The sequence below is a fragment of the Condylura cristata genome, unplaced genomic scaffold, assembly GCF_000260355.1.
Source record: "Condylura cristata isolate star-nosed mole 26May11 unplaced genomic scaffold, ConCri1.0 scaffold00019, whole genome shotgun sequence".
NCBI classification, from domain to species: domain Eukaryota; kingdom Metazoa; phylum Chordata; class Mammalia; order Eulipotyphla; family Talpidae; genus Condylura; species Condylura cristata.
In genome coordinates, this window is record NW_004567120.1 from 36,110,749 (window position 1) to 36,121,099 (window position 10,351).

The window sequence follows — 10,351 nt, forward strand, 5'->3', positions numbered from 1 at the left end:
CCTGCCGTTTATTCTTGTCATGTGAACTTGACTCACAGGTAACGGGGATCCTGGCGCCGGGACTCCCGAAGTTGAAGGTCTTCAGAGCTTTGGGCACGTGTGTGGCATCCATAAACTTGAGCGCAGCGGTGGGGGCACAAACAGCAGCTTCACATCCACTCCCCTTGGGGCGTCCACTCTTGCCCGGATGGCCTCTTCCAAGGCAGGGTGTGGAACCCCAAGCCACCGCAGAGCCTCAGAACTGTGAGGACTTTTAAAGGGATAGTGTGGGCGCAGGACAAGCACCGGCTGGTGTTCTGGAAATTCTTCCTTACCCCCAATGGGGATTTCCAGTGTACCAAGGGGGCGAGTGGCCAAGCTCGATTTAGCGGGCCCCTTGGTGCGTGCTGGGGACTTGAGCAAGCTCAGAGAGCCTTCCAGCGCCGTGAGGGGCGGCTGAGGCTCCAGGGGGTTACCGGGACAGCTCGGACACTAGCTGGGGATCCGAGTGTCTGGGCCTCACGAGGACAACACCAAGCTACTGCTGCCCCAGACAGCAGCGCACACATGCTGGGTGCAGATCCGAGGGGCATCCCCTGGGGACGTGCCCGTCCCCTGAACAGCAGGCCTGTAAAGGCTGCTGGAGGCCACTGCCTCCCAGTAGGCGCGCTGCCAGGTGAAGCCTGTCCCCCAGGGGAACAGATCCAGTGCCAGGGTCTGCGGGGAAGATGGCAGCCGAAGCACCTGGAGGCTGGTAAGCAGGCAGCCTGGAGTACCCGGCTCCCGCACCTCCTCCAGGAGGCCCTCCACCCTTTCTACAACTTACCTCACACTGTCACCCAGCTGGCCCTGGCTGAGTCCAGGCCAAAGGGTGTGAGGCCCTCAGCACGGGCGCACTATGTGCCCCTAGAAATTCAGTGAGCACGATTCAGTTTTGCAGGCAATAGCCTTGAAATGGCAAGTGAGTGCAAAAAAGGCCATGATGACCCAACGGGAGAACTGCAGGGACGGTGTGTGCCCAGCCCTAATGGCCGCTACCCTTGGCCACCCTCGCCTTGCCCTGACCCCAGGCTCTTGCCAATGCACGGACTTGATCCCGTTGCCCTGGCCCCTGGGTGCCGGGACACGGTGGGGAGACAGTGGGGACGCGGGGATTTGCAGGGGAGCCCCAAGAGCAGTTGCTCAGGCTGCAGGGTCACTGCCCTGCAGGGGCTCCAGAGCCAGGAAGCCAGGCCCCTGCACTAGGGCTTGGGAACTCTCCGGAATTAGGTTGTATATAAAGCTTGCACACATGGCAAGGAAGAGCTTTAGAAAGTTTTGCAGAAAGCTGGGGGTGGGGTTCCATGTTGCTCATTAGCCCACCACCTGCGCTTCCTACTCTTGCCTTTTGGCTGGAATTTGCACTGACAAAAGCACTTCCCTGTCGTTTGGGGCACCCCTGAACCCCCCCCCCCAAACCTGCCTGCTCTAAATAGGTTCCGCCATCTGCTGCACCAAGACATATAACACCCGTAATGGAAGGAACTTTAATACAATCAGTGTGCAATACAGAAAAGACAAAGAATATAGTTTCTAAGTCAAACACCAAAGTGACCCATCCCTTCGTGGGTAAGAGTCCACCCAAAGGGATCGGCCCAAAGCAAGGCCTGAAAGCCCACCCCAAGCGTAAAGCACCTTCCAGCAGAGACCCATTGAAAAGGGGCAGAAATGGCCAGATGAGTCCGGAAGGAAAAGAGCAAGATCAACATCAAGATAAATGCTGCCATAGTGAACCTCCCCACGGGTCTCTCACCCACGTCTGCTTCAACCAGTCTAGGCCAAGAAACTGGAGCTGCTTCTTCACAAGTCTCTGTGCTCCGGGTGCCTCCTCAGGTCTCCTCCTGGCTCCATCCTCCCCCACCCCCCCAGTCCCCTCTCTAGATTCTGCTCCTCCCTGCTCAGCTCCACCCTCCTTCTGGGTGGGGCAGGGAACCTGGAGCCTCCTCTTTGGCTGGGGATCCCCCTTAAAGTTCCTTCCTGCTCAGGGAGTTCAACTTCATGGGTGCCTCGCCCAGGCCCCTCCCCAGATGCGGCTTTTCCTTATTCCTTACCCCAAGCCCCCAGTTGCCTCTCGCACTGTGGTTTTTTACCGAATGTAAGAATTATTTTGCCATGCTTTGTCAGGACTGGGGGTGGTAGTGTAGTTGTTATGTTCCACAAATGAGTGAAATCATCTAGTAAGTGCTACTTTCCGACTTCACTTGGAATGATCACCTCAGATCCACACATTTACCCCTGAAGGTATTTTGTCACTTCTGATGGCTGAGGAGTAGTCCATGGAGTATATAATTTCTTTTCTTTTTTATTTTACAAGTTTATTTTTACATCATTTTCTACATTTATTTTTTTTTTGCCATCTCAATTGTAATCCCCGCGGGCTTCCCATCACCAAGTCACCCGTGTGCCATCGCCATAATTCCGTGCACTCCCCTCCCCACACCCCACCCACCCTTTTTCCCCTCCCCCCCCACCCCCAGTTGGAGTATATAATTTCTTTATCCTCTTATCTGGCCTTGGGCATTTTGGTTGGTTCCTTGACTTGGCGACTGTGAAGAATGCTGCTATAAATTGAGGCCTGCTTGCTTTGTGTTAGCATTTTCGTAGTCCTGGAGTAAAATTGACTTCGCAGGGGAGTTCCATTTCTTTTTCTATGGCATCTCCATGCCAATTCCACGGAGGCTACACCATATTGCATTCCCGCCAAGGGTATGAGAAGGTTCCTCTTTCTCCAGGCCCCGCCATTTTTTTGTCCCCAGTCTTTCTCATAGGGGTGAGATGGTGGCTGGCTGTGAGGGTGAGCGTTTTCATGGGCTGCAGACCTTGTGGATGTCCTATTGGGAGAAGAGTCTATTTAGGTCTTTTGCCTTTGTTTTTGGACTGGCTTGTTTGACCTTTTATTCTCCAGTTATATGAGGTCATGACCCTAGTAAGCAGGTTTATTGAGTCAGTGAGGTGAACCCTGGGGAGAGTCACAAAGCAGTACCCCCTCCCCGACCCCTAGAAGGAGCAAGGTGTCCCCTTTTCAGCAAGCACTAAGTGATGGTGGAGAGTGGGTAAGGCAGGTCCCCAGTGAGGTCAGAGCATGGCCTGGGAGGCGCCTGCGCACTGGTCCAGCGGGTCTGGATACTGGAGCTTGTGAAGACTAGCAGCAGAGCTTCTGGTCCGGGTGGGAATTGCAGTGTGATGTGGGGGTTGGGCCTCAGGAAGCTCTTTCTGGAGCAGGAGCAGGAGCTGGCTGGCTGGATCTGGTTTGAGATGGTTCCTGGTGGGTATGTTTGTGGCAAGTTCTAGAACAGCAAGAGCTTCTGCAGAGGTAGTTAACTGGTTTTAGGGGACCCTTGACTTTTTGACCTGCCTGCTCTCTGGTTACACACTGTTTTGGAAGTAAACCCTGGCAAAGCTGAACAGGTGGGAGGACGCCAAACTCCCAAGTTCTGTACCTCAGAAGAAAGCACCACAAAAACGAACGGGCAACCTTACACCCTGGGAGAATTTACTTGCTGGCACCACTTGGGCCAAGGAGTTAATTTACAAAATGTACAAAGAACTCAAGCACCTTTAATGAGGAGCTCAGGCGGTCTGCCCTGCACCCCTCAGACCTCACGCACCTTGCCTCATTTAACACCCAGCGGGCAGCCAGACAGCAAGGCAAAAGGACTTTCAGTTGTCATTATCCCCTGGAATCATTTTAGATTTTGCTTGTTTATTGTTTGCTGCCCTTCTGGTGAGGAGAGGGGTCAAATTGCACCCTCCCTCCCCCAGGTTTTGGAGAAGGCCCCTTGTATTTCAGGCTGGGGCATGACCGGCCACTGGCGCTGTGATAGCTGATCTCCTTAAAAAGATTTTCTAAATACTTCTTTTTGTCTTAGGCAGGCTAGTGAAAATGAGGTAATGATAAAAAGCAAATGGGAAGGGGAGATCAGGAAACTGACATTTATTTATAAAAAATCGGCCAGGGGGCAGGCTTTGGGCTTGGTCAGTATCCCAAACGATTAGGGGAAAAGGAGGAATCTGTTAGCACACATGGCCATTACTGGCCTGCCAAGATGAATTTGGTTTCCTTGAGGACCTATTAAGTCGTCATTCTGCCCAGCTCGAAAGGGGCGGACTCTGGGGAGGGGAAGATGTTGCTCTGGCCACACCGCCTGGGCCTTGTGTTCTTTTCCAGTGGGGTTTTAGCTGCTTCACGATGTAGCCAGCAGAGGGCACTGTTGCCACACAGACGCCATTTTGACACCTGAGGGGAGAATCTTCAGAGCTGAAAATAAAAACTTCAATCCAGTAAGAAATACGCACGATTTCCATGAAATTTTAATGCGAAAAATAGATTATTATAAAGAACTTATGGTTGTCTAGTTGATTAATGACCCATCGAACTATAGATGGAAAGTGAAAACATTTCATAAGTTTGTTATCAAAGATGAAAATAGCAAGGGTAAAATAACTGATGATAAATATCAGCATGGTAGCCCTGCGTCATTTGGAATTCACCTAGGACCGTTTCTCCTAGGAGTGTGTGTGCTGAGACCTGGTAGCAGGAATGAATGTGTCTGATTCTGCCTAGATGTTTACATTTGTTATTCATTGCAAACATAAATTCTTCCTAATATCAGGGCAAGTAAACGTATCTCCATCCCACCAAAGGAATCTACCATCTGACGTCCTCCATTTGCCTCAACAGAATTTTTTTCAATTTTGTTTTCCATTATCCACTTGAGCCTGTCTGGGTTTCAGCCTCTTTCCAACCCCCACATTTACCCAGCCCTCTCCTGCCAATGCCTGGAAGTTCCCCCTCCCCACCCCTCGCCTTTTCTGCACACTGGAAAATCCCATCCATTTCTCAAGGTTCAATTCAAATACTGACCCTTTTGTGAGCGTGACCTGCAGTTCTTATTTTCTCAACTATAAACATTTTTGCAGTAATATGAGAATGTGTTCCCTTCCAGATATCATCAAGGCCTTTCCAAATGATTAAAAGTATAGGGAATGTGATCAGGTTAATGGAAAACAAGTAATAAAACTTGGGGAAGCAGAAGGCCCCACAGTGAAATGTCACAGAGGCTGTCATCAGCTTAAGCCTGGGACAGAGGAGCTGCAGAATGCAGATCAATGCTTCTGAACCAATCAGAGGAAGCAGGGAAAACTTCCTGTAAGAAGTGGTCCTGAGGTTAAGGAAATCTGGATGAATCAAAAAGCCCCTGAAGTCGTTGACATTTTGCTTGTAGGTGGGGAAGGGAAGAAGGAGAGAAAGGGAAGGCAAAGAAAGCCAGCAGGCGCCATCCCGCAGAAGGAAGTTGGATTTGATTCAGTAAGTCTGGGGGTCTCATGGGAGCACTGGAAAGTGGGGAACGTACTAAAGGGGGGGGGCTTGTGGAAAGGTTGTTCTGCAGGCCTTGTGGTTAAAGAGCTTGAACATCAGGACGCTGCCTTCTGGAAGCCACACCTTTGTTCAGATGAGGAATGGGAGGGGCCTGAACTAAAAGCAGAGGACTGGATCCTGTGATCTTGCCTCAGTCCTCACCTCCCAAAGGTGACTGCTTCTTCCCACAGTTCCATTATTTACCCAATAGAGTCAACAGTAATCACCTAAACCCGTCAAACCGCCTGCTCACACTCACACTTCTCCAGGTGTGCCCAAACTGTACTTATGAAGAATCAGGGACACCATTGTCAGAAAATCAGAGACCTGAGAATCTGCTCCTGTCACTCAGTTGATAGAAGTTAGGAGTACAGAGAGGCTGCATTGTAATTATTTATTTCTTTGGAAACTTTCTCATTCTCAAGCTGTGCTCACCTCAGGAGAAATTGAAGTATGAACTTGAGCTTCCAGTTTGGTTATGTGACCACTAGATCCCCGAGGTCCTCATTAGGACAGAATTGAAACACCACAGCCAGCCCTGACGTAGATGGTTATTCTAACACCATTTCTGAAGTTACCCTTCCTTCCCTCAATCCCTTCAAATAATACCACCAAACTCTAAAAATGCTAAGAGAAAATATGTGGGCTGGATTTTACTATCTTCCAGGGCGGAGGCTTTTGAAAATGAGCATGAAACAGTTGACTACAAAAATAGTTGAAATGTCTTTATGTCAAAAGCGAAAATAAATAAAATTAAACAATTACCAACAGGCTTGGAGAAAAATGTTTGCGACATACATTTAGAGTTCCCTGATATGATGAAAGTACCTAGAAATCAGTAAGAAAAAAATGAAAAAGTGGGTAAAAGGTATGCACAGACAGTTTAAAGATGAAGACATAGAAATGGCTTACCATATGGGAAGATGATTAAAGAAATAAAAAACAAACTAAAAATGAGGTAACTTGCTATTCACCTTCTGCTTTGCACCGATTACAGAGCTGGTGATACTTGCTGCCAGGGAACATATGGAGAGAAAGGATTCTCTTCCACTGTTAGTGGGCATGCACATTGTTATGGCTTGCATAAGGGTAATTTCGTATACATCATCATTATTATTATTCCAAATTTCTGTGCTCCTCATCGGCTTAAAAGCTACTTATGGCTTCATTTCGTTTTATGTCTGCCTTCTCCTAGATTTCAGTTACGCTTCTCACCTCAGCCTAACCTTGACACCTGAGTGGTGTGAGCCCTTCAAACCTGCATCAACAAGAAAACAAAACCAAAAAGAAAGTCCTCGAAAATCATCCTCATACAAAAGAAATTTGAGTTGGACTCATCTGCACCTTTGAGAGCTTGGAAAGAATCTGCAGTCAGGCCCCACCGTGCTGTCCTGCTCTCCCAGGTGACAGGATCCCCCTGGGGTGCCGACTGGTCCTTTCTCTCTTCTGTCCGCTGTTCCGCTGCAGCTGCGCAGCACACGCGCCGAATGCAGAGGCTGCTTTGTTATGATTTGTCTTGCCAGTGTTTTCGCTGCCATTACCGCACACCACTGTGTACCCATCCGTGATCTGAAACTTTCCATAATTGTAAGTTTGGTAAGCGTGACATCCCCAGAAAAAATCAAGCAGGTGGATGGTACAAGTGCAGGAGTGAAGAGGGTAGGGAAAGTGATGTCTGTCGCCAACAAAATGAGAGTTCTTGAAATGCTGGAGACTGGTGAAACGCACACCTCTGTGGGGCGTTTTTTTTTTTTTTTGGTGTCAATGAATCCACCATTCATGCAATAAAGAAAAATGAGAAAGCTATTTGAGCTAGTCCTTGAAAAACTCAGGCATTACCCAAAATGCCAGCTTAGAGACTATGGAAAGAGATTTGCACCTGTGGCTTCGCAATCAGAGAAGTCTGAATAATATTCTCTCTATGTGGTATCTGCCAGCGAGCAACACAAAACTGCCAGTTTAAATTTCGATCTGGACAAAAAATCATCACATTCATTGCAAGCAACGAGTGGTTGGACAAATTTAAGAAATGCTATCTATAGTCAGTATGAAAATAAGCGACTGGCAGATGAAGCGGATCGTGAAGCCGCTGCCAAGTACCCAGAATACCTGAAGCAGGTGATAGAGGAGAAGGGCTACGTGCCCCCAACAGGTCTTCAGCGCCCGACGAGGCTGCCTTCTGGAAGCACATGCTGCGTCTGCATTTCTACTACAAAGGAAGAGAAAAGCTCCAGATGTTTCAAGCCCAGAAGAGAGAAGCTGAAAGTCCTGCTTTGCCCCAATGCTTTGGGTGGCGGCTTTCTGATTACATCCATGTCGCTACACAGAAACAGGAATCCTTGCCCTCTGAAAACACAATGCCAGAAACACATTTCCATCTCCATGAGGGGAAACCATAAAATATGGATCACCGAGAAACTCTTTTTGGACTGGTTTTCGAAGTGTTTTGTTCCTGAGGTTAAAGTATATTTAAAAGAAAAAAATCTCCAGTTCAAAGTATTGCTGATTCTGGACATGGCTCCCACTGACAGAAGCACCATAGTCAACGCTGCGCCTCATGTTTAAGTCATTTCCCTTCCCCAGTACAACCTCACTCCTTCAGCCTATGCATCTGGGCGCGCTCAAAATGTTCATGATATACTACACGGCTTATTTTTTTTACTACATCGCATGTCTTACGAAAGAAACCCCCGAACTTACAGTGAAAAGCTCGGTGGACGGTCTTGCTCTGCAATGCTCTAACCATAGTAGAGGAATCAGCAAGAGAAATAAAGCAGGCGGCCCTGAATGGTTCCTGGTGGAAACTTTGGCGGGAGGTTGTAACTGACTCCCAGAGTTTCCTTCCAGTGGTAGAAGAAATTGAGAATGTTTTAGCATCTGCAAAATGCTTAGGTGCTGAAGGATTTGAAGGTGTACAGTCCAGTGACACTGCTGAATCTAGTTCCTCAGAGGTAGTTGAGAAATACCTCAGAGATGTGGTCCCAGCAAAAGTTGGTAAAACAGGTCAGCATAGGTTAACATCTGAAACTCCACAAACGTGGGGGCGCCCAGCCCACAAACCACATCCCTGCAAGGGTTCACAGGACAAAGATGATTCCAAGGAATGTTTACCTCATGTAAGCAAGGCTTACATGATCACTGCAGCCCGATAAAGTAGTCATAAGGAACCTGGGAGCAAAGGCCAGTAAGTCTCTCCTCTGCTTGCTTCAACAGGGAAGAAGAAACTGGGCCAGTGGACAGTGATGTGCCTGAGGATCCCCCCACCGGAAGTCCCCCCCATGTGATCCGCGACTCCAGCTGCTCGTGAGGGAGGAAATGGAGCAGAAGACTGAGCTAGCTTGACGGCAGACAAAATCCAGTCTCCATTCTGTCTTTATCACTGTCAATGCGCGAATGTCTTCGCGTTAAGATCAGAGTAATAGAGTAAATTACCCACTGATCACTCTTGCTATTGTAAAATACCATCCAGATTCACCTGGGCTTTTATTTCAGCGAACAGACTGATTTTCTGGGCTTTCGTAGTGTTTCCTTTCCTGCCCCGGTTCTTCCCCCAAGCTGGTCAGTTGCCCAACACAGATTCTTCTACCTGAGTATTTGGGGAACTCGACAACCGAGGGGGTGGGTGCTCCTCTTGTTCTGACAGTTTGATTTTGTGTTCTAGATTCGGAGATACATTTTAAATCTGTTTCAGCCTGACTTTCCGTTTCAGTGGGGAGGATCAGAGCCTTTGCTTGTAACTGCTTGGCCTCGGAAAGGCAGCATATTTCTGCACTTCCTTGGCTACCCAGTCAGGGTGGAGAAACTGCTGGAGTTTATTTCTACAGCTCCCTTTTCTCACCTCTGGTCTTCTCAGTGGTTGGAGAAGTTGGATGTCTTTGGAAAGACGCGGGAACATTTCCTCTTCCTAAGAGTGGAAATCCAGGGATAGCTTGCTTTCCCAGCCTGGAGCTCCGAATAAAAAGCTACCGTATCTTGAGTTCAAAGTGCTCAGAGAAAGGGAAAAAATAAGTTTGAAGGGCTTGCTTGCATAGTTACAATGGGGGTGCCAGATGTTGCCTAACAAGTTCAAAGAGTGGAAAACCCAGAGTAAGGTTCTGGGTGCCAGTGTCACAGCTCACGCTTGCTGGAGCCAGTGCCGGCGATGATGGCAACTGAATGCCCAGGCAGACCTTGATGGGGAGCTTGGAAAATGCAGATTTCAAGACCTGCCCCCAGGCACCCTGAATCAAGGATGGGGCACAGTCTGTGTATTTTGAGAGCTCCTCAAGTGATTTTGTTCCCATGCCCAGGATTGCAAGCTACTGCTCCCCACAGTTACAACAGAAAATACGATACAAATGGCAATGGGCCCGGGAGCTAGGAAACCTTGATTCTAAGTTTCTGCTCTTCCAGTGGAACAACAGATGTCCTCATTGGAACGCTATGCCTCCTTTCCTGTCAGGTGAGCGCAGGTCCTTCCTTGCCGTCACTTTGGGGCAGGGTGCACAACCTCACTGGTTGATATTTTTTCTTTAAAAATTTATTTATTTATGCATACAAGAACTGGGGTACAGGCCAGAGGTATGGGGATGTGACTCACGTGGCATGGCAAACTCCTGGCTGTGTCCCGGCTGCTCCCCTCAACAGTGGATTCAGTAGATCCGCCAGCTCTGCCCCCCCCCCCCGCTCTGTCTCTGAGGAATCCTCACTGGTTGATTTTGAGAGTACCTAAACTCCTTCCTAGAGACGAAGGCAAGTCGCACGAGCACTTGTGTGGCGTTCCTGTTACTTTGCAAATGGTGTTGGTGGCTCAGTGTGTGCCTTGGTTTAGTCCCTCCATGAAGAGGGAGCCGGGCATAGATGCCATATAAAGGACTGGGGGCTGGGGGTCAAGCATAGCGTCAGTTTCCTAAAAGCGAAGAGAGGGAGCACCACCTGAGTTTCTCGGCGTAATTGTTTTTCTTGAGTTCCAGTGTATGGGGAAAATCATAATCA

The 10,351-nt window shown here is 48.7% G+C and overlaps 1 long non-coding RNA gene across 2 annotated transcripts in view; it reads left to right on the plus strand.

Moving 5' to 3' along the window:
* LOC105853863 overlaps positions 1 to 9,815 on the plus strand; it is a 40,403-nt gene extending 30,588 nt beyond the window's left edge. The window contains exons 4-5 of one of the 2 annotated variants that reach the window (XR_001145617.1): positions 5,244 to 5,326; positions 8,591 to 9,815. This is a non-coding gene — a long non-coding RNA (uncharacterized LOC105853863). The remainder of the gene's footprint in view (positions 1 to 5,243; positions 5,327 to 8,590) is intronic. The other variant, XR_001145619.1, reaches the window with a different exon arrangement.
* Positions 9,816 to 10,351: the final 536 nt, after the last annotated feature.